Below are 22,480 nucleotides of genomic sequence, written 5' to 3'. Positions count from 1 at the left end.
TTGATTGTATCATTTTTGTTTTTTTAGATATTGGCTGCTGTTACTCTCGTTTGTATATTGCACAATGTGGAAGTCAGCAAACAGGATTAACTCAAGAAATAATTTAAGTCAAAAAATCTTTGATGACAACTTAGAAAAAGTTGACAAAAATGAAGAGTTGGACCAGTTATTCTGGGATGTGGAAAAATTATTGGTAAAGGAGACTAAGGCATGTTGGGATGTCAAATGTTTACAAACATATTTGGAGGTCAATAGAATTCCTAGGGGTCTTAGACTTAATAAGATACCCACGTTTGGCCAGGATAATCAGATTTTTATCGATCAATGGGACACCATACTTCATGAGTGTTCACTCAAGTTAATCAAACTTATTATAACAGAAAAAACTAATATTTTCAAAGAGGTAGAAAAAGAATTAGAGATAAAAGAAACCTTATTACAACCCTTTAAGGAAGACGTTAACTTTAAAGAGAATGAATTAGTATTAAATAAAAAACTTGATAAAATCGAGACGGAAGTGATTAAGATTAAAGAACGGAAGTTCCATAGGGACAAAAGGGACTATTTACAGTCAAATGTTAAGAAATGGTCTAAACCTAGAAATAATTTCAGATCTATGTATGATGACCACACTCAAAGAGGACCTAGTGTCCCTGATAGATGGAGGAAGGTCTCTACAAAGAAAGTGAGTAACACGTATTCTAGCCCCAAAAAGACCAGACAGGTCCGTTTTGAACCTATACTTAGGAATAGGTTTTCTACACTCTCAGTTTCTGATAGTGATGCTGAGGATTTTTTATCACCAGGCCCCTCAGATCAAGAGAGATTACCACAGCGCAAACACCATCTGAAGGAAAATATAAGGGTAGCTTCCCCATTAAAAAGACAGTATGTAGACGAAGAGGGAGACGAGGAGGGATCCAAAAGTCACAGGAGAAGATTCCTATAAATCCCACTAGTGGGATTTTTAATCTGTCTGATCACGAATTAAGCAAATCTGAGATGAGTGTGCTTAATAAAGGGCTATCTTTTGCCCCTACGAAACATCTCAATAAATTTCAAATGTTCATTGATGTACAAAAATATATTCGTAAACTAACACTCAAGAGATATTTTGTTAAACATGATATGGCTTGTTCGAAGAATCATGAATCACCCTCTAAATCGGGCTTAAAGTTGCCTTCTAAGTTCTATCCGTTAGAATCGAAGAGCAGTTATTTACATATTTTCCAAGATCTGGTTACTCAAGATCTATGTCACTCTGAAAACATCAATAGGAGTTATGACAATCTCAATAAACTAGAGAAACAAGCATTAAAAGTCTTACAAACCAATATGAATATAGTCATCAAATCAGCAGATAAGGGAGGAGGGACAGTGATCTTGAATCGATCAGACTATATATCAGAAGCCCATAGATTACTGGGTGATAACTTGTCCTATTTATCACTAACAAGTGACCCCACTCAAGAGTATGTAGATTCATTACGGGTATTATTATCTAGAGGACTCTATGATAATATAATAAAAAAAAGAGGAATTTCAATTTCTGTTTACCTCTTATCCCACGATTCCTATTTTTTACTACCTTCCGAAAGTCCATAAGGATCTAATAAAACCACCGGGTCGCCCTATAATATCTGGCATCGATTCTTTGACCTCAAATCCATCTAAATACGTGGACTTCTTTTTGAATAAATATGTGATTTCTCTGGAATCATATCTTAAGGACACGAACAATGTCCTCCAGATATTACAAAATTTTGAATGGGAGAGTTCCTTTTTTTGGGCTACCATCGATGTCCAATCCCTGTATACATCAATACAGCATGAGAAGGGTATAAGTTCATGTAGGGAGTTTCTGGACAATGATATATCCATTACAGATAAACATAAGGATTTCATTTGTGACCTTATTTATTTCATTTTATCTCATAACTATTTTAGTTTCCTTGGGTCCTTTTATTTGCAGATGTGTGGCACGGCCATGGGTACAACATTTGCGCCAAGCTTTGCCAACCTCCATATGGGGAGTTGAGAAAACAAGTATATATACCAGCATAGCGTCTACTCAGATAAGATCAAGCTATATAAACGCTATATTGATGACATCCTACTTGTCTGGAGTGGTACCTTAGAAGAATTTGGAGATTTTATGGAGTATCTAGGTAGTAATGAGTACAATCTTAAGTTCACTTCCAGTATTAGCAACATACAGGCTGAATACTTGGATTTAATCCTCATGTCAGAGAACAACAAAGTAATTTCGAAGAATTTCATTAAAAAAGTGGATACTAATAGTTATCTCCACTATAAAAGTTGCCATCTGAAAAAGTGGAAAAATAACATGCCTTTCTCACAATTTAATAGACTTAAACAAAATTGTAGTGACAATAGGGATTTTGAAGAACAACTTACTATCTATTCAAATAGGTTATGGGAGAGAGGATATCCTAGTAAACTAATTGATGAAGCCTCACATAGAATTAAGGAGCGGGATCGATCTGAAACTCTCAAGTATACAACAAAACAAATAAACAATGGTATGGTCCCCTTCATAACTGAGTTCAATAAAAGTGAGAATCTTATTAGATTGACTTTTAATAAACTTTGGGGTATTCTAAAGAGGGATCCGATTTTATCACAGATTCTCCCGGAGAAACCAATGTTAGTCTTTAGGAAAAACAGAAATCTAAAGGAATTGTTAGTTCCAAGTTTATTAACCAATACATCTGGGACCCAGAAACCGGTTACTTTTCTCCCAGACAATGTAGGATCTTTTAAGTGTAACCATTGTAATGTTTGCAAATATGCAAACTCAGTGAAAACACATTTTGTTAATTATAATAACAGTAAAATATATGTTATTAAACAACATATAGATTGTTTAACATCCTCTGTTATATATATGTTGGAATGTTCATGCCAATTGAGATACATCGGTAAAACTAAACGCCCATTAAAAATCCGTATTCAGGAGCACATTCGGAATATTAAGCATAGAATGGAGGGCAACTCTGTCTCCAGGCATTTCTCCCAAACACACAACGGGGACCCTAGTTGCCTTAGATTTTTGGCACTAGAAAAAGTCTCCTTGTCTGTTAGGGGAGGGGACCTCCAACAGAAACTTTCACGGCGTGAAATGTTTTGGATTTTTGAACTGGGCACTCTCATTCCTGCAGGACTCAATGAGAATTACGAAATGGCTCCTTTTTTGTAACTATCTTTTAAATAATGATCCATTTTAGATTTTATTCTTTCTTTTTGGAGTTACTTCTTCCCTTATCCAATGGGATTGGTACTGATACTAATATTAACTATATTTAAATTGTATTTAATTGTATTTAGATTATCTCTTGTGTAGTTTATACATGTTTTTCATATAAGTGTTTCACACATCTTGGTAATTGGTTTTACTATTATATGTTATGTACTGTATATTCTTGTTGATACTTGGGTGGTACACTGCGGTTCACGAGTATGCGCAGTGATATATATATATTTTTTACGGTATGCTCTATACCACACTATACTATGTAATATACACTAATTTCTACAGCTAATTTTTTATAGCTATCTATTTAAATTCATGATTGGGATATTTTTATGCCATGAGATCTCATTTGATATATCATCATTTGATGAATGATATGGATCGATCCTGCATAAGAATTTTGATTCAGGAATTATATAAAATATTTAACATAAATTAAATATAGGGTACACAGTGTGTTTAGTTTAATAATTATCATGGGGAAACATCCCGTGATTCACAAAAAACCTTTATTACTTACTCACTTAGTTATTAGGTCGACACATCACTTCCGTTTTTGTCTTTTTTGCAATAAAGCTAGTTTTTGTATCCTGCGCATGCGCGCTGAGTGGCGGTCACCGCGCACGTGCCAATTTGGTGCGGCTCTGTTATAAATAGCCGCAGTTTATGTAAACATGTATATCTTCTGCTCCTGATGAAGTCTTGGGTGTTACAAGACGAAACGCGTTGAGCAGTATCCAGCGTTAGTTCCATTACCTCATGTGAGTGCTTTTATACTTTTTATTAAAATATTTTTGCATACACATTGAATTATCTTCTTTTTTCAACCTTATGCATTTTCGCCACGTGTATGAGGCTGGGACTGTGAAGTCATTGATGTTGCATATGTGTTAAGTACCTAGACGTGAGATCTACATGATTTTTGGTACGCAGATTTTATTACATATTTGTTGCACTCATTTGGGTGTCCTGTATATGATAATCTGAGACAATAATCTCAGACACTCCATAGGATTGTGAGGTATTTGGTGAACGGCCCTTACCAATTACATTTCAGTGTTACACTATGTTTGCTCTTTTTATATTGTATGACTGATTGGTGGAGATTTGGAGGACTATAAGAACAGCAGAGACTGCTCCATTTTTTCCTGGAGACCCATTGCTGCTTACCTTATGGTACGCATATTATTACGCATTTCCACCTTGTATATTTGATATTCCACTTAGAGGCGCCCTGCCTGTCTTTGTATTACAGTATATATATATATATATATATATATATATATATATATATATATATATATATATATATATATATATATATCTGAGCTCCAAAGAGGTCTGTACTACACTCTTTACTCCCGATGGAAATTTTCTTTTTTAATTCAATGAGGCAGCGTGTTGTGCGGACATCTAAACAGACCCATGGTAAGCAACCTTTGGGAATCGGTTTTCACTTGAGAATTTTGCACCCAAACTTTTAGAAGGGAATTTCAAAGCATGAAAACCCCTCTAGACATAAAAAACCATGAAATACACGTGGTACATGACTGGCTAATGAAGGCATAAAATATGAATTTGAACAAACTGCACTACAACCCTGCATCATGTACATTGTACATAATCTCATTTGAAAAAGGACCCTCTGCCAACACTCAATACACCCTTAAGGACAGTCTCAGAGTGCCTTGCAAATAATTTGCTCCTAATCATCAGACTGCAGTGTATCTGCTTGTATGTCAGAAATACAAAGGTTGATGCATGTGCCAGAAAGTCTTAGCAAATCTCTGAACCAAACTTGGGGTCAGTCTAATAAAGAGCAGCCAAAGGAGTGAGGCACAAACCAACCCTTTAATAATGTGTCCAAAGCACAAGCTGACACGCAGTATATATAAAGTCAAATCTGAGAAATTTAATTAACAGCACCGTGTCGATCTTTATGCGATCTACAGCTAATCAAGAGATAGACAGGAAAGTATAATGTGTTTAATTACAATGTCACAAGTGTTGAAATCTGCTGTCGCAAATGAGATCTTGTGTTCAATGCTGCACATTAAGGTATTCCACAGAGTCATATTTAGATTAAGAACAATAGAATCCTACTAGTGTTACAAATTTAATTTAACTGGTTCATTGAGGTTTAAATAGCCGAAGGGCTGGAGAGTGGTACAATAATGAGTGTCTGCAGGCAACAGTGAAGCATGGTGGAGGTTCCTTGTAAGTTTGGGGCTGCATTTCAGCAAATGGTGTTGGGGATTTGCTCAGAATTAATGCTATCTTGAATGCTAACAAATACAGGCAGGTTCTTATCCATCATGCAATACCAACAGGGAGGCGTCTGACTGGATCCACATTTATTCTGCAGTAGGACAAGGACCCCAAACATACAGTCAATGTCATTCAGAACTATCTTCATTGTAAAGAAGAACAAGGAGTCCTGGAAGTGATGATATGGCCCCTACAGAGCCCTGATCTGATCATCATCAAGTCTGTCTGGGATTACATGAAGAGACAGAAGGATGTGAGCAAGCCTACATCCACAGAAGATCTGTGGTTAGTTCTCCAAGATGTTTGGAACAACCTCCCTGCCGAGTTCCTTCAAAAACTGTATACAAGCGTACAAGAAAAATTGATGCTGTTTTGAAGGCAAAGGGTGGTCACACAAAAATTGATTTGATTTAGATGTCTCTTCTGTTCATTCACTTTGCATTTTGGGAATTCATAAAAAAAAATAAAAAATCAACACTATCAATCTATTTTTGAAAGCATCCTTACTTCGCAGAACTTTTTAACAACTGGCAAAAAATTTTGCACAGTACTCTCGATACATATATCTATATAAATCTCTCTCCCTCTATCTATATTATAACATACATATATATATATATATATATATATATATATATATATATGTATATATATATATATGTATGTGTATATATATATATATGTATATGTATATATATATATATATATACACATACATATATATATACACATACATATATATATACATATATATATATATATATATATACATACATATACATACATATACATACATATACATACACACACACACACACACACACACACACACACACACACTGACAACATTAAAACCACTACTAATATTCTGTAGGTCCTCATTGTGTCAACAAAACAGCTGACCCCTCGACATATGGACTCCACAAGACCTCTGAAGATGTCCTTTGGCATCTGGCACCAAGACGTTGGCAGTAGCTCCTTTAAGTCCTGCAACTTGCGAGCCGGGCATCCATGGCTAGGACATATTTTCAAGCAGATGTATTGCTATATATTATGTATTATTATTATGTATTGCTTGAAGGTAATAAATATGAGTAGTAATACAAAAATGGGAAGCAGAAGGTTAAAAAGGAGGGGTAAGGAGCAAGTGGGCAAGGGGGAAACAAAAGGAATTCAGGTCCTGTTTGTGAATGCTTACACAATCTAAAGGCTGCGCAGTGCCTTACAATAGGGAAACAGGACATACAAGGCAGACAAAATAAATGCAGACATGAAAACAAAGGGTATGAAGGACCCTGCTCATTAGAGAGCTTACATTCTAAGTGGAGTGTGGCTTAGAGTGGAGATTGGGAATGCTGTGAGGGTGTATAAGTGTGAATAGTATCATCAGGGAAAGGTAAGAGTTAAAAAAAAAAAAAAAAAAAAAAGAGATGGGCTTTTAGAGAACGTCTAAAGATTAGAAGGCTGTGGGAAAACCTGATTGGGCGTGGTAAGGCAAACCATAAGTGGGAAGCAGCACAGGAAAAGTCTTGTAGGCGCGAGTGAGAGGTGGTAACCAGAGACGAGACAAGGCGCAGGTCAAAGGTAGATCTAAGTGGGCAGGAGTGAGAGTATTTTGATATGAGATTTGAGATGTATGAAGGGGTAGTGTTGTTGATGGCTTTGTAGGTAAGGGCGCGTAATTGGAATTTGATTTTGGAGGACACAGGGAGCCAGTGTAGGGATTTGGAAAGTGGTGCAGCAGATGTGGAGCAGTGAGAGGAAGATCAGTCTTGCAGCAGCATTTAGAATGGATTGAAGTGTGGATATAGGAGTGTTAGGAATGCCAGGGGTTGCAATAGTAAAGACGAGAGATGATGAAAGAATGGATAAGAGTAGCATGTTAAGATGGAATTGACAGGACTGGAAGAGAGTCTGTATGTAAGGAATAAAGCAGAAGGTGGAGTCAAGTGCGACACAAAAGCAGCGGGCTTGGGAGACTGAGGAAATTGTGGTGTTATTGACAGTGAGGGAGAGATGAGGGTAGGTGGTGACTCTGGCAGGAGGGAAGATAATAAGCTCTGTTTTGGACATGTTGACCTTTAGGTAGTGTTGGCACACCCATGTGGAGATAGCTGAAAGACAATTGGTTAAACGAGGTAGTACAGAAAAGGAGGGATCAGATATAGATTTGGATGTCATCAGCATAGAGGTGGTACTGGAAGCCGAATGAGCAAATTAGTGCCCTAAGAGAAGAAGTGTACAATGAAAAAAGTAAAGGCCCAAGAACAGAGCCTTGTGGGACCCCAACAGATAGTGGAAGTGGTGGTGGGGATGAGACAGAGGTAGAATCACTAAAGGGGCAGTTTGATAGGTAGGAAATGAACCAGGAAAGAACTGTGTCACAAAGGTCAATGGAGCGACAGGTGTGTAGGAGAATTATTATATTTTCATATGATTTCAAGTTGCTTAAAGAGACTATTCTGCAATCTTTCTTTGATATTTCTACGATGACTCCATGTATTCATTAATCGCTTTACACACTTGTGTATATGTGGTGCTTTTGGACCTTTTTATACTCTCTTACTATCTGATGAAGGGATTGCCAGAGTCATAATGAGACCTAATCAGTCTTCAAATAATTCCATAAACTGACATAGAGGGTCCACTTTCACTAGCTGTGATCCTATCAGTTTAGTAAGTGCACAGGACAGAGCCATTTCTCACTCATTTTCCTACAATTTGTGTACTTGAATTAACTAAATTAGCTACAGTGGCTTCCTAGAGATGTTTCGGTATCTAACACAAAGAAGAATTAAATAGTTATTATAGACTAGACAGTAAGTTCACGTGGATGCCCAGGTTTTCGTTTGCAAAGTAGGACTGTCATTCAAACAGCTCTGCAAATAATTGGGAATCTGCAGAAGTCCTCATGTGAAAAACATCTCCTTATACGAACGTAACTGGTGTCGATTACAATCATCATCAACATTTATTTATATAGAGCCAGCAAATTCCATAGCACTTTACAATCGCAAATCTAATTATTGATAGATAGTAATGGATCAGGAAATGTGGCAGAGTTGAGAGAGAGAAAAAAAAGCTATAAACATAACAAATGTAGCCTTACCAGGTTAAGACACTGATTATAATGTATCCTTTAGTATAAAATGCTATTTTCCTTGCATGTGGTAATAAGAGGAAAACTCTGCTGTGATTGGAAACAATGCAGAAAGGAGTGTGGCTGAACATTTATCAAGCCATGAGCATGCAAGTGGGACGGGCTTTTAAGCATTGATACTTTAAAACAATGTTTTATTTTAACGATCAACACATTAATTGTTTGACACGTACACAGTACAAAAATTACTATTTCAATGATTTTACCCCTTTAATATTATGGATGCATGTTTCAACAAGCAACAACTGACTGTCATAAAATGGTATGTTGGGTTCCATAGCAAGAGCTGGAGGAGGATGGGTTATTGTTGAGTATCATGTTTAGCTCCAATTCTCCTTTGTATAGCTTGTGTATGCCACAGAATAGTCCAAAACCTGATCACTAATACAAATCACAAATACTCTGCAATCGACGGCACGGTGGTCCACAAACCCAAATGATCTCTTCATTGTTTCACTGTCAGAGGCCAGCAGGCTATGATGAATCTTGCTAAAAGTGTTAATTACTGTGAACCAGTGACAATAATTCAGACAATCATAGATGACTTCTAATGCTCTGCAAAGCCGATTTTTATTTAATGAAGAACAGGGAGAGAAAAAAAAAGGAATAATCCTTTTCAACAAAGGAAAGAAATATACAAGCAGTAAGAAACAGTTTGTTTAACAGAAAAGATAGATGGTTTTCTCAGGTTCCTGACACCTAAAATGACCTATAAGACACATGGTACATCTCCTAGACACGCACCCTGAAAACATGCAACAAATGTGAGAGATTCTATTCATTTCAATAAAAGCCAACATGAAACAGATGAAGAGCTGGATTTTAAAGAAACGTGAAATAGATTTTTTTTTTAATAGATCAGAGGCCTAGAAAAGCCATGCAAAGCTTGGGAGAAATCCGGCAAGGGCACCAAGGAAACCAGAGTGTAAAGAAGCGCTCACAATGCTCCGGTGTCAGAAACGCATTCTTCACCCGTGTTTCAGAAGGAAGGATCTGAATACAGTGTCATGGCTGCTTAATTCTTGCAGTTCCCTTTGACAGATTATATAACAATACACGCCATACATTTTTTGTAAAGCAGAAAGAAAAGTCTGCGGGGTTTGGTTTAAGCAGCGTGTACATCATCCATACAAAATTATACAATGAGCAATGAATATTACTGTGAATATATTATGTCATGGAAGGGCTTTAAAGTAACTTGCTGTGCTTTCAAAAATAGAATTATTATATAATTCTATTACAATATTACATTATCACATTATATTTTTGTAGGTACAGTAAACCAGCTTGTCATTTTACCTGCTTACATTCACGGAAAACCAAATTCTAATATCTTTTACAGGCTAAATTAAACAAATGCATAATTTTAGAAAACATAAATCTGTTTAGTAGCAACTAAAAGTCTAATTTGTAGTCAAGAACAAAAAGTTATTGTAAATAATATAATTTGGTCTCATCAATGGCTGAAACTAGCTCAGACATTGAGGCTAGGACTACATAGGTGATTTTCAGTTTCATGAATAAATTTACTTAAGAAAAAAAAACATGAGAAATCCCACTCTGAATAAGGCACAGGAATCAGGATCATTGATCACAATATGCCTGAACTACTTTGCTATTCAGACCACAAATATCACTGGAAGCCAAGGGTCAGCCTCAAAAGTATCAAGCACCAGATGTGACTATGAAGATTGCTTTCCTCTACAAATGGTTAGCTATTTCTTCAATCAACAAGAAAACTCCTGACATCTAAACCTATGATAATATCTTTATCATATCTATTTTCCTAAACGGCCAGTACCTCCTAAGAGAAAGTGCAGCAGTTGGGTTAGACATTGAGCCAGCGGGGATAACTAGCATTTTAAGAGTGCTCCAAGTCTAAAACATGTAAATTTAAAAGATGTTTGTTCCCCTGTGGATCATTTAAATGTTAAGTACATCCCCGAGTCGCAGATACACAAAATGGAATCTGAAAACTATTATCTCCGGTCGAAATGAACCTTCAATTTACTTACTGCACAGGAAGGGCAGATTCACTTCATTTTCACTGCCAGCAGGTTACCCTTTCTCTGTATAATAGGCTTCGCATGTGTAATTAACACATAAAGGCTGCTGCTGCCAGCTTTGCTTCAGGTGCATGCTGGTAGGAGTTTTCAGGACAACGGTGTGGGCTGCAATAGCTTTTAACATGGGGTTTGAAGATTAGCTATTCATTGACTGCCTGACAAAGACATGTTAAAAGGGGTGAAGGCCGGGCCCTGCTGTTGGGAGCACAGGTGTGGACAAAGCAAACATGTGGGTCATGTGGCCCAAGGAACTCATAAATGGATAGATAGATGGCATCAATAGACTCCTACGGGCTGTATTTTATCCTGTACATTTGAAGAATAGAACTGCTACATGAATTGTTAATATAAGTATGATTCTGAAACCTGCAATTATCAAGATGGCTCTAATTGTGCTTTTAAAAAACAACTGATTATCTTTTTCAGGGCTTGAACTTTAATTAAGCTTGTAATCACACACATGGTAATTGCCTGATACATCTATTTAACACCAATTTATTTACCATTCATATATTTGCAGAACTCAGTGGCACCTATTTTGTATTTGACTGCGTGAAGTCGCTGCGAGAGGCGATTCTACAACACAGCGAGTTATAACAAGGCCATTAGCACAAGAAGAGACCTCCACCAGCCCTCACAGGGTTAAATTCCTGAGAACACACATCATGTGACCAGAGTCAATTCACATTTACTCTCTCATCTTGCAGTATACTCTCACCACCCATACTGTAGCTCTTGGAGAGAATTATGAAAAAAAAAAAGTCTACAACAAGGCAATGCAAGTCCACCTGTTACTTCTGCATTGCTAACACAAGGCCCATGTTGTAAACAGGGTTACCAAAACTTATCCGCCTGACACATGAAACCTGCTCAGTCATGAACAGGAAAATCAATGTTTCATAACACCTGTACCTTGCTCAAACCAGCCAATCCATTGTCTCTTTTGTGGAGTAATTGTCATTATGTAAAACCGCATATTGGAGTCTTGGGTGTAAATATATTAAGGGGCGAGTTTCCGGCAGGTTTGAAAAGTGGAGATGTTGCCTATACCAATCAATCAGATTCTAGTTATCATTTATTGAGCACATTCCACAAAATAACAGATAGAATCTGATTAGTTGTTATAGGCAGCATATCTACTTTTCAAACCTGCCGGAAAATCGCAGCATGATGAATTTACCCCTTGGACTCGCTACACACGATTGTTGGTTTGTTTTGTATTTAACACTTGTACACTAGGTACTGTATTGTACATATATGTCTGCTTAGTGCTACTGGGAGTCATTGAAGACCTGGGAATAAATATGGTGCTGTAGTTGATTGTATAGGAACCTGTCCTACATGTGCATATTCTACATTAGGGCAATTACCAATAACATAGTTTCAATAATTTTCTGTAACTGTGGTCAATAACAAAAATATGTATACCTGCACAAGCATGACTTCAAATTCTCATTTACAATAAAACTGGTTCACTTTCTTAATGAATTCCAATCTGTACTTCATTTGTACCTAGTTGCAGCCTCAATAATTTCTTAAAGGGTTAGGTAACCCATGGATCAGATGAAGCTCACATTATGTTTGGATGTGAGCATGATCCGCATCCTATTCTGGGAAGACCTCATGGGCCAGGTACATCCAGTGGGTTGGGTACAATTTTACGATGAAAGAAACTCCGACACTGGTATGGGCGGCTTGAAGAATACGAAGTCGACATGTCCGATGAAAGTGAAAGTATAATTGTAGCTGTTTTAAAAAAATATGTTTGGTAACCTCGACTATGTGACATGCCGGTGCTAGTAAATTTGACCCAACGAGGACACCGCAGTAACAGGAAATCACCATTGAGAGAAACCGCAAACACACAGAAGAAGTCTGTATATCAGCAGACTCCAGTAAAAAGATTTGGAATAGTGCTACTCTGATCCAAGGCAGCACCAAAGGATAGGGTAAGCACAGTTAGTTAGGTTGAGGTTGAGACTTACCCACTTGGAATTAAGTGGACTCCTTATTTCGGCAAAAGACTGTAAACATTACACACTAATCCTCAATATATTGTTTTCCATCTCTCTTATTGCTTTTCAGTGTATATATTTATCTTTGCGCTCCTCTTCTTCTTTATTATGGAATCTTATTTATATGAGCAGCATTGAGTCTTATAGAGAGCGCTCACTCGAAGTTTATATAAAATCTTGAGATCCACTTCGATTTGAATACAGTCGGAACTACACTCAAATTCCGTGCTCTTTTGTTTTTAAATGTGTGCAAGTAGCATTTGAATTTGAGAGACCATAACCCAAAGCTTTCATTATATTTGCTCCAGTGTGGATGAATGGGGACTCTTTCACCCCCACTTGGGCTCCAAGGTTTCACCTCAAAAGTCATTACTATAATCCACCATGGCTGCAGACAATTCAGGGGAACTAGTTTGCTAGTGCTCAATAGAAGTGTATTGAATAGTGAATAAGAGGCAGATACAAGTATTAGGTTAATGGGTGTAGTACCTATTATCGGTACTGACTACCCCGACAAAGAAGAGGGCCACAGGAGGACAACAACTTGATACTACAGTGACCTGAAAAACAAAATCTACTTACCAGGATGCAGATGTCTTCATGGGACGACTCGCTGTGTTGGCGACTGTGTTAGATGACGTCATAACAAAGCGCGACTTGTCTTAAAGCAGCAATGGACGGACCCAGCTGTCATTGATGTAATGTAAGTATTTTAGGGATTAGGGTTATTAGGGTTAGAGAGTTAAGGTTAGGGTTAACCCTAACCCCTAAAATAATACTTACATTAAATCGCTTTAAGACAAGTCGCGCTTTGTTATGACGTCATCTAACACATTTGGCAACACAGCGTCCCATGAACACATTTGCATCCTGGTAAGTAGTTTTTTTTTCCGGTTGCTGTAGTATCAAGTCAGTGTCCTCCCGTCGTCCTCTTCTTTGTCGGGGTGGTCAGTACTGTTAAACTGACTACCACCGAGGTTAATTACTACTTGAAAAAACAACAACAAAAATAACTACAAAGTGTGCACAATTGTGACTGCCACACAAAAGTGCAGAGTGGGGATGGAGAATATCGATAGAAACTCTAGAAGGTGGCAACTGACAGTCCATGACCTCTAAGCAATATATCAGAACGAATATAATACATGTAAATGAGTAAAATCCCAATTTCAATAAATATTTTATTACACTAAAACTCCTACTTAAAAACCCTCTTTGAGCACAAGGTACCAGAAATGGTGTGCCAAGTTCGATTATTGATGATGACAGTCGCATATGCATGTGTTTTGCAATCAGAAGCAACTGTAAAAATGAATTTTATGTACAGTAAAAATTTATAACATACTAATAAATGTATTTCATGGAGGAAAAAACTATTTTTGTCAATGACTATATTATTAGCAGTACTAAGCAGAGGGGACCTAAATCCATATTCATCATAAGACGTATCTTTATATCCGCTCCTTGTTGACACGGATGTGCTTATGCCCAATTTCCGTGTGTTTTATTGTTGCTTTTTTTTTTTATAAAAAATATTTTGCTTGCTTTCATGAATCAGGCAATCAATAGATTCCAGTTAGCTACATTTTGTGCTGAAGTTATCTACATGTGCAAACAGGGATTTCTTATTCAACTAGTCTCCACCACACAAGGGATTGGGAAGGGCTCCCCTTATGAACTGTGTTAGAAACAAACACTCTTTGGATTTGAATTCTGCTGGGTTGTCAACACTGATTCACAAGCCATTAGAACCTATTGATGGGGAAGCGTTTTCATGAAATGAAGAGGTGCAAATAAGACATCATCATGGACAGGAGGTCTGTACTGTGAAGGGACAAGATTAATTAATCAGAAGTGTCCCTCATTGGTGGGGATCTCAAGTATTCCAAATGCATTAAATCATGGGTGCCTGTCTGACATGTTTTTTTGTGTGGGCTAGACCAGATTAACATAGGGGTTGATGGAGCTACCAGACCCTCATCAGAAATGTTTGTTGGAAAACGAGGGGATTAAAAACCTAGAATTGAGGTGACTGAGGTTACCAACAGAGGTATGAGGTATGTAAGGGGTAAAAAAACATTAAGAGGTTTGGGCTAATGCGGTTAAAAACTGCTGAGTTGGGAGGGGTTAAAAAAAAGAAGACTACGGTGAGGAGAGGTTTTCCAGACATAAAAGGAAAAAATATAATTCTTTCTATTTTTTGGGATGGAGATGTATTTTTGCACTTGGAATCTGCCACCCCTAAATCCACCACAGCATTAAACATACACGAGATTGCATTCTTGAACATAATTATTCAAAGATTTATCATGCTACCCAGGATTGTCAGGAAAAGCCAGCCCATTTGTGATTTAGCTTTGTTTATACAGAGCTTGCACGAACATAGAGAATTCAATTCACTAAGTGCAGCTGTATTTGGTTGAAATGATATTGCTTATTGTACATAGTGGATTGCAAAATGTATGATGTGCAAGAACAAAAGTGCTTACTCTTCAGTGTACTCTTTTGTTCTATATGAAACAGAGACAGAGCATGTGTGATCATCGTAATTTGCAGTTGTAGTTATAGTGCTACCACACTAATTTAAAGGATCCGATTTTAGTGTGAAATGATTTGGCAACATGAACAGTATTGTCCAACAGATACAGTAAATGTCAATATAGCCACCAGCTACAACAAAATATTAAGTCTGCTGGTATGAAGCTGTGTGTGGAGTCCGGGTAGAAATATGTTGGCATTACAACCAGTTTATGGTTGAGTACAATTTTGGTCTAAAGAGCCAGGAAAGTGTGGAAAGAAACTATTTAATTAATGATTTTATTAATATACCAACGGCTCTGCATAACTTAGCTGACTAGTATATCAGAAGTAACTTAAGCATTTATATTTAACTATGTCTGTCATTCATATTCTATATCACTTCCTCTGTAGAAATTTTCGGGAGAAGGGGTTCTCTCAATGAACAAGTCAGTGACTTGCAGACTTCGGCAATGTATACAACGGGTAACATGAGACCACTTTACATCATTAATAGTCACCTGATCGCGGCCAGAGCTAGAACAACTGCCATTAATCAATCTCTAAAGTAAACGTAACTTCTATACTAAAACCAACCTGAAATGCAGCATGTATTATCGTAGGTGAATCCTACTGTTTTACGAGTACACATTTGTCATAGAAAATCAATTATTTTTATAGTGACAGCAATTCTAGCTGTATCCCCCACGTGGCAGATACAACTTGCTGCACATGAAGATGGTGTCATTTTACCCAGTATGAGCCCTACATATGTAGAATTGCACAGTATGGATGGATAGGTTCATACACAAGGGCTGGGCCAGTGATATTACAATAACTCAGATTGCAGTATAAGCTTTGTTTAATCTGCACCATAATCTAATAGGCCATTCCACTACTAAGGATGTAATAGTTATGGACTTCTGCAGCTGCCACATACACGTGCACATGTTTGCACATGGACCTGTCTTTGTTTATACATACATATCACACACACACACACACACACACACACACACACACACACACACACACACACGTGTGTCTCTGTGGAATTGATGTGAATAAATTATATATATTCATTATTTTTGAACAAAAGTATTTGTCTTTTTTAACCTTTTTGTCCCCCTCACATTTCACTATAGGACAAGGGAGGTACATAGTCATCTTGTTAAGGTTGGCCTCCTGGGAGCACCCGTGGCCCTTCACAGTTTCAGCCCCATACTACTGGGTCCCCTATAAGAAGCAAATATACTGTGGTGGAACCATTCTCCTATTTGTGGGCATTGCCAAGTCATGCTGACGAGGAGCACTTCAGCTTCTGGGTATCCGCTCTTTAGAGATTTCCCAAATTAGCAGCAATCAACATGAGAAGCGGATTCAGTGCTTTTGCACAGTACATCAGCTTGTTAAAGTGGGCTGTATGATTGTCTAGAGCAGGGGTAGGCAACCTGCGGCTCTCCAGATGTTTGTGAAACTACAAGTCCCAGCATGCTTTGCTAGTAGATAACCAGCAGATAGGTGGCAAGGCATGCTGGGATATGTAGTTTCACAACACCTGGAGAGCCGCAGGTTGCCTACCCCTGGTCTAGAGGAACTTGGAGAAGGTACTCTGTACACAGTGACTGTAATAAATGAAAGGAAGCCAGACTAAGAGACTAAATGTTGGAAACAGAGATGCAACAAATTCATCGGAACACATTGTTTTACTAGACCTGTGAGAGCAGAGCCGCCCATGCTCCTAGTATTTCTGATGGGTGCAGTCTACATCATATGAAGACATACAGTATAAATAATATATAAATAGGATGAAAAAAAAGGGAAGTGCAGTACAAGAAGCAGCAATTTGGTAAATGTCACAAACATGCAATGAATGGGACTCCTTGCTTAAATTCAGCGACAGTTCATTTGACTACGTAATGATTCCATGCTAAAGACCTTACACAAAAAGAGGGGCTCAATGCACTGTTTATAAACCATGATTTTCAGGCAAAGCAACTCCACACTCCTGCACTCAGTCAATTAATGTGCATGAGAGATAGGAGCTATGCAGAGTAAACATCCCTCTATGACTGCTGACCAACCACATGTGAAGCTGCAGTCAGGCAACTGGTCATCTCTCCTATCCCCTTCCCTTCACAAAGGAAGGAGTAGAAGTCTAGGAAGTAAGAAGCTGGCCAACAAAAGTGTATATTGAAAGAGTTTTGCAGCTTTAATTCTACTAGTGTCTCCAGCAGTTCACTGTACATAAGACAGAAACAAAAACTTGAAATTCAGGTACAGGTATGGGATCATCCATAATGCTTGGGACTCAGGATTTTTGGATAAGTAAATGACATTTAAAAATTACCCACACAGCCTTTCTCCAACTGCCACTGGCACTCTTCTCTTCAAATTGCTTAACAGTGCCCCTCATAGAAACTGTAGGAGGCAGCTCTTGGTGACCATTTGTCTGGATAAAGCATTATAACATGACCATGTGTATGCATAGAGCAATATAGAATGACCATGTGTATGGATATAGCATTACAGCATGATCATGTGTCTGGATATAGCATTACTGTCACAGTTGTCCTAAAAGAGTGATGGATCCCCGGACTCTGCAGGATGACTGAGCTCTCTCGCAGGCGCGGAGTCTAACGAGTAGGTGGTATTCACTAGGGACCCCCGCAAGGGAGTATGGGCTTAGCGGCACCTATCCCGCAGGTCGCGGTCCAGAGAGAGAGTGAATGCGGCAGAGAGTTGAGGAGGTGCCACACGGAGGCCGAGGATGGCACTATACAGAGGGCAGCATAGAGAGAGAAAAGTCACTGGGTAGCAGGTTCTATGCTGGGAGAGAACGACACCGTAACAGCGGTTGCTCAGAGAGGCAGCAAACAGAGAGAACTGAGGCTGACACGATACAGGTAACTCGGGTGATGGTAGAGGAGTCACTGGAACAGCGGTTCAATGCTGGCGTAGAGCGGCAGATACCACGATGAAAACAGGAGCCAGATCCTAGAGCACAGGAAGTGAGCTGAAGAACAGGCAATAGGCAGGTGTACCTGGGAGTTTTAAATAGCGAGCCATGATCCTGCGGCCAATGAGGGAAGAGAGGAGTCTCCAATGGGTGAAGTGCGGTACTGCACATGCGCAGAGCAAACTGTCCACGATACAGGCGATCAACTGATGCCGGCATTACTGATTATGAGAAGAGGGTAACGGTATTGATGCCTGCAGGCGGGACCGATGTGTCTGGATATAGCAGTAAAGCACAATCATGTGTCTGGATATAGCATTATAGCACGATCATGTGTCTGGATATAGCATTATAGCACGATCATGTGTCTGGACATCGCATTAAAGCACGATCATGTGTCTGGACATAGCATTAAAGCACGATCATGTGTCTGGATATAGCATTAAAGCACGATCATGTGTCTGGATATAGCATTATAGCACAATCATGTGTCTGGATATAGCATTATAGCACGATCATGTGTCTGGATATAGCATTATAGCACGATCATGTGTCTGGACATCGCATTAAAGCACGATCATGTGTCTGGACATAGCATTAAAGCACGATCATGTGTCTGGATATAGCATTATAGCACGATCATGTGTCTGGATATAGCATTAAAGCACGATCATGTGTCTGGATATAGCATTAAAGCACGATCATGTGTCTGGATATAGCATTAAAGCACAATCATGTGTCTGCATATAGCACTATAGCACGATCATGTGTCTGGATATAGCACTAAAGCACGATCATGTGTCTGGATATAGCATTAAAGCACGATCATGTGTCTGGATATAGCATTAAAGCACGATCATGTGTCTGGATATAGCATTAAAGCACAATCATGTGTCTGGATATAGCATTATAGCACAATCATGTGTCTGGATATAGCATTATAGCACAATCATGTGTCTGGATATAGCATTATAGCACAATCATGTGTCTGCATATAGCACTATAGCACAATCATGTATCTGGATATAGCATTAAAGCACGATCATGTGTCTGGATATAGCATTAAAGCAAGATCATGTGTCTGGATATAGCATTAAAGCACTATCATGTGTCTGGATATAGCATTAAAGCACGATCATGTGTCTGGATATTGCATTAAAGCAAGATCATGTGTCTGGATATTGCATTAAAGCACTATCATGTGTCTGGATATAGCATTATAGCACAATCATGTGTCTGGATATAGCACTATAGCACAATCATGTGTCTGGATATAGCATTATAGCACAATCATGTGTCTGGATATAGCATTATAGCACAATCATGTGTCTGGATATAGCATTAAAGCACAATCATGTGTCTGGATATAGCATTATAGCACAATCATGTGTCTGGATATAGCATTATGCCAATTCTTTGCTGTTTCTCCTTGTTTTTGGAACTGTGTGGATAATGGGTTTTAGATTTTCATTTAAAATAATCTTATGTATAACCATGTCCAAGCATTTCTTACTCAGCGTACCTCTGACTTGACCAACATGTTTACTGTATTTTTGTAGTATTCTAACAATGCAGTGGTTGCTTCCTCCTGCCACTACTGTTGGGTGCTAGGAGAAGCAGCAATACGGCATGTGGAGGAGTGATGTCACTTCCCACATTGCCAGAAGTATGAGAGGGGAGGAGAGAGAAGCTAAAAAGAGAGAAGGAATAACATAAAAATGAGAATGAAGCAAAATTAAAAATATTAACAGACAATGATTTGCCTAGGTAATCGTGTTAAAAATACATAAGTTCCTTCAGATTACGCTTTAATTTCACTCCCCCAAGTTTACAGTGGTGTGGCCATATTTCTATTTAAATTACAACAATAAATCTTAGAGGTGCAATTAACACATTAAAATGGGGGAGCATAAGAAAATATTTAGGGGAACTAAGAAAATAACGGTGTAATGGTAGGAGAGAAAGGTGTTGGAAACAAAAGCCACTCAAATGTGGAGAGAATATGTAAATTGTTTTAGAGGTACTCGTGGCTTAAGTCACAGTATATCTCTATAATAATTATAGGGACAATATTAAATACAATTTTTTACTACTGGGGGCGTGGTCTGAAAGAGGATGGAATGCATCACATTTGAATCAGCTCTTCCCTTGAATGCACAAATTATCATCCAAGCTTGGTGTATCTGTGCCCCTGTTTTCACTCCTCAATTTCTTTAATTTCTAGTGAATAGTTCCCATCAATATACAAGTTTAGTAAGCAACTATTGCCCGGGGAATATCTCTGGCAGCCGAAGCAAAGAACCTTCATTCAATTCCCAGATGTATAGATCCCTCCGGCTCAATGATTACCATTATCCAAATACAACCAAAGATTATTGGTCAGGATCCCTATCCTGCCTGGAGTCTCTGTAGCGGCATTGTACCAGCAAAGCCATAAGGCCATAGGCCCAGCCACTGTGTTGGAGGCCAAGTACTTCACCTGCAGTTTCTGGATTCTGTGTCAGATAAAATCAGCCGCTAGCATCAGTTCCATTAAGCCTGTGGTGATCTTGCACCTATAGTCCCCTGCCCAGACAAATCGTGTCACTCAAATAAGTCACTCACAGTAACTTATCAAGGGGTGGGACATAGTATGCAGCAAATGAACAGGCAGTCCTTGAAGCTGATGTGTTGGAGGCAGGAAAAATGGCCAAGCATAAGGATTTGAGCTATTTTGATGAGGGCCAAATTGTGATAGCTAGACAACTGGGTCAGAGCTTCTCTTAAATGGTAGGTCTTGTGGGGTGTTCCCAGTACTGAGGGGTTAGTACCCACCAAAAGCGCTCCGAGGAAGGATAACCGGTGAACCAGTGACAGGGTCATGGGCAGCCAAGGCTCATTGATGCGCATGGGAAACGAGGGCTGACCCGTCTACTCCAATCCCACAGAAGAGGTACTGTCACAATTCTGATATGAGGAGTACCTGCTAACGTTGGCGCAGCTCAAGTAGAAGGTGCGGAGTCTAACGCGCCCCTGGTCTTCTCCAGGTGCCCCCGCAAGGAGGTATGGGTTTTGCTGCAGGAGACGTGCAGGTCGCGGTCCTTTACTGATCCGTATAGCGAGGTACAAGAGAGAGTAGTCAGGTAAACCGGATCTGTGACGAGCTAGTAGCAGAGGTACACAAGGAGAAATCCAATAGAATGGTCAGACAAACTGGGTGGGTAACTTCCAGAAGGGATCAATGCACAGGGAGAATCCAATAGAGTGGTCAGACAAGCCGGGTTAATAGGAAACACTGGAGAGCAGGAGAAATAATCAGGATAAACCAAATAATACACAGGAACTCTGGAGCAGAAATGACCCAATAATCTGGCACCAGCATGGTGTCAGAGTCCGTCTTAAATAGAGCTAGCGCCCAATGAGATGCCGGCAGCGTGATGTCATCGGTTGTCGGGGATCCGAATAGCATCCCGTTGCCTGGCAACAGGACTGGAATGAGCAACAGAACCGATGATCCGGCCGGAAGTATCGCGTCTGGTTGCCTGGCAACTAGATGCACACAGAAGTGACAGGCGGTTGCCCCGAAGGAGTGGAGGGACAGCGTCTGACAGCTAATGTAACACAAATTGCTGAAAAAGTTAATGCTGGCTGTGACATAAGTGTGAACACACACTGAATCGCAGTTTGCCCATGCTGACCCTGTCCACTACTGAAAACGCCTACAATGGGCACGTAAGATACCAGAACTAGACCATGGAGCAATGGAAGAAAGCCTGGTCTGATGAACCATGTTTTCTTTTATATCATGTGGACGGCCGGGTGCATGTGCGTCGTTTATCTGGGGAAGAGAAGGCACCAGGATGCACTATGGGAAGAAGGCAAGCCAGCAGAGACAGTGCTTTGGGCAATGTTCTGCTGTGATACCTTGGGTCCTGGCATGCATGTGAATGTTACTTTGACATTTACCACCTACCTAAACATTGTTGCAGACCAAGTACACCCCTTCATGGCAACAACATTCCCTGATGTCAGTGGCCCCTTTCAGCAAGCCCAGCCACAAACATTCCTCAGGAATAATTTGAGGAACATGACAAATTTCAAGGTGTCCTCACCTCGCAACTCACAGAACATGAAGGATCTGCTGCTGATATCTTGGTGCCAGATACTACAGGACACCTTCAGAGGTCTTGTTTGGCGGCATGAGGTAGACCTTCACAAAATTAGACAGCTGATTTCAATTCA

At 39.1% G+C, this 22,480-nt stretch overlaps 1 protein-coding gene across 6 annotated transcripts in view; it reads right to left on the bottom strand.

Annotated features, from left to right (window-relative positions):
• DENND1A (DENN domain containing 1A) overlaps positions 1-22,480 on the bottom strand; it is a 525,768-nt gene that overhangs the window by 264,222 nt on the left and 239,066 nt on the right. The window lies entirely within an intron of this gene.

The sequence above is a fragment of the Mixophyes fleayi genome, chromosome 9, assembly GCF_038048845.1.
Source record: "Mixophyes fleayi isolate aMixFle1 chromosome 9, aMixFle1.hap1, whole genome shotgun sequence".
Taxonomy (NCBI): Eukaryota; Metazoa; Chordata; class Amphibia; order Anura; family Limnodynastidae; genus Mixophyes; species Mixophyes fleayi.
Note: the sequence above shows the minus strand (reverse complement) of the source record. Positions and strands in the feature narration are given on the sequence as shown.